This window comes from Miscanthus floridulus, chromosome 8 (genome assembly GCF_019320115.1).
Source record: "Miscanthus floridulus cultivar M001 chromosome 8, ASM1932011v1, whole genome shotgun sequence".
NCBI classification, from domain to species: domain Eukaryota; kingdom Viridiplantae; phylum Streptophyta; class Magnoliopsida; order Poales; family Poaceae; genus Miscanthus; species Miscanthus floridulus.
In genome coordinates, this window is record NC_089587.1 from 47,518,581 (window position 1) to 47,521,313 (window position 2,733).

Sequence of the window (2,733 nt, forward strand, 5' to 3'; positions counted from 1 at the left end):
GTGTAGATTGAAATTACCATATATGTTGTAGATTATTTAAGAATGTAGTCTACAACATAAAATCCTTATTTTAAATAAAAATATAAAATGATAGTTAATAAAATATACAATAAACACAAAAGTTTCAATTAAACTGGAGATAAAAAATAAGACTACATCACGAGACATGAGTTGTAATAGGAGCCAACATAACTTACGTTGACATTTCAATTTCAACTAAACGCTCATCGAAGATATATCTGGAGTTGCTAAAAACTATGGTTTTGGATTAAAAAAAAACATATGGATCGGTAATAATTTATAAAGGGGTATTTCAAAATTAAGGATTTATCCTATTGGACTCCCCATGGGCCATGGCACCGAGATTAACGAATGGACCGCGGGCAGAGGTACATCTTAGCTACGTACGAGCATGAGCGTACCTTATGGGTTTTGCTTCTGGTTGGCCTTTCGCCTGTACAGGAAGACACCAACGATGGTGACTGCGGCAAGCACCGTTCCAACAGCGAGCGCGACCGGCAGAATCGCGCCAGGCGTCTTTTTTCCTGCGTTTCCAGTCAGTTGTTAATTTTTTTAATAAGAAAACGCACAACACCACACATGTTTCGTTGACTGACCATTGCCCTGTTCACTTGGCTGATAAGCCATGACTGAAAATAATATTGGCTGATTTATTGTGAGAGAAAAATACTGTTCATTGACTGAAAAAGTACGGCTTATAAGCCAAACTCCGCTCCTGCAGCTGCGCCCCGCCATGGGCACGCTGGGTGCCACCGCATAGCCACTAGGGTTTAAGGGAGCGGGTGGGGATGGCCGGGTGGGGTGAGTCCGAAAATGCAACCCCACAAGCCCTTGCGAGCACCGTGCCTATCCTGGCCGTTTGATCATTTTTGCGGGTCCCACAGGAAACGTGGCGTCACGGTGTGGACTTCACGGATCGCTAGATCTCGCCTTCCAATTCTGCTCCTACCCGCGACGGCGGCGCCTCCCACCGTGCCACGCAATGGCGACGGCAACTCCAGCAGCGACGCCTGCGCTGCTACGCGCGACGCCTCCCACGCGACAGCGACACCAATGCCGCCGGACTAGTGTGCGGGCCTCTATTTTCAAACCTCCTCTAAAGATCGATTTGGACCGCCTCTCTGTACTAGTGTGCGGGCCTCCATTTCCTAGGCTTTCTAATTCTTGTGTGGAGCCAAACAGATTGGTCTACAAACTGACTCTAGTTCTGCTTATTAATTTCAACGAGCCAAACAGGTCCTTATTAGTATGTTTTGCATAGACTTTATTAAATTTGAAACTGGTTAATTTCTTGGAAAGCAAGATTTACACCTTTTTTAGACCGAAGAGCACATATTTTCTTGAAGGTTTACATCAACCACCAAGGTATACATATTTCCTTTAAGGTTTATTAGCACCGTCAAGAACATTTTTCATGGTGGTTTTGTTTTAGCCCCCAAGGCAATTTTGGATTCTGGTAGTGATGGTAACACATTTAGAAAGACTCTTGGAGATGCTTTAAATTATAAGATGTTTTGGCTTTATAATTTGGAATACAGAGAATACTAGTAGACTCATACTGTTTTATTACTTCAAGATAAAGAAAAACTCAGACTTAACTATAAATAAGGCACTTCATTTTAGTCCACATGATCTAACATGCGGGCTCAAACAAGTCCAACATATGATTGTAGTATGATAATAGTAGTATAGACCGACGTGCTGCCGAACCTGCGAAATAAGCAGCACCTTGACTACCGGTCATTTATTTTATTGCCTCCGCCGGCGCAGGCCCGTCGTGAGTTTTTCTTAATTCAAACAAGTGGCGGCTTTCCCTCTAACAGTAGAAGAAACAAAGAGTTCTAGAAAAGAAAAGAAAAAAATACAGATAAAGATCACAAGAACCCCGCTAGCCATTGTTCTGTTCCCTGCGCCGGTGCCGCCGTAAGGTTGAGGACCGTATGTTGTCTGTAGAATTCGCGCCGCCAGCACCCGACCTGTTGCCATCATCCCGACATCATCTGCACATATATATGCATGGAGAGTCACGGTGATGCATGGCGTTGCCATAAATTAACTGATGGTATCATATGTATATATAAGCGCTTGCGGGTGTTAAGAGAATAATTTAGACGACAGAGTATGGCGATCATGTGTATATACCCTGGGCCACTGCGGAGGTTTCATCAGCAAACGATGAGACAAGGAGGAGAGAAGCCAAGCACAGCACCACCAAGCTTGTTCTGCTTGCCCTGACGGTCATCATGGTACTGCGGTCTGTAGTTGGCTGGGTACTCTCTGTAATAAGTGTGTTCGTTAGATGATCGATCTGTGGGTGTCCGGAGGGCTACCTAGAGAGGGTTATTTATCATAAGCCTACACAGATGCCTGTCAAGCTCAGCCTACTGGCTAAGCTCTGACTGTAGTATAAGCTGGTAGCGAACACAAATGCCGGTCAAGCTTAGCCTACTTGCTAAGCTCTGACTATAGTAATAATAAGCTGGTAAATAACTTTGACTGTAGATGTTGCCACAGTCAAGTCAGCTCTGTCTTCCGGATGCTGCCACTGAAAATTAGACTAAGGCATGACTTTTATCTTCACCAGATACGTCTGTATACTACAGGACACTGGGAAGGTATTGACCCGGCCAACCACCGTCGGACGTGGAATCGGGAGTGGTCAGGCACTAGTGTACAGAGATATGGACCTAACCCTTACCATGAATCTTAGTG

At 44.5% G+C, this 2,733-nt stretch overlaps 1 long non-coding RNA gene across 1 annotated transcript; it reads right to left on the reverse strand.

Moving 5' to 3' along the window:
- Positions 1-1,563: 1,563 nt before the first annotated feature.
- LOC136471896 (uncharacterized) lies at positions 1,564-2,359 on the reverse strand. Its single transcript, XR_010762145.1, has 2 exons — positions 2,164-2,359; positions 1,564-2,021 (listed from the first exon to the last, which is right to left on the reverse strand). It is a non-coding gene; the product is annotated as an uncharacterized lncRNA (long non-coding RNA).
- Between the last annotated feature and the right edge of the window lie 374 nt (positions 2,360-2,733).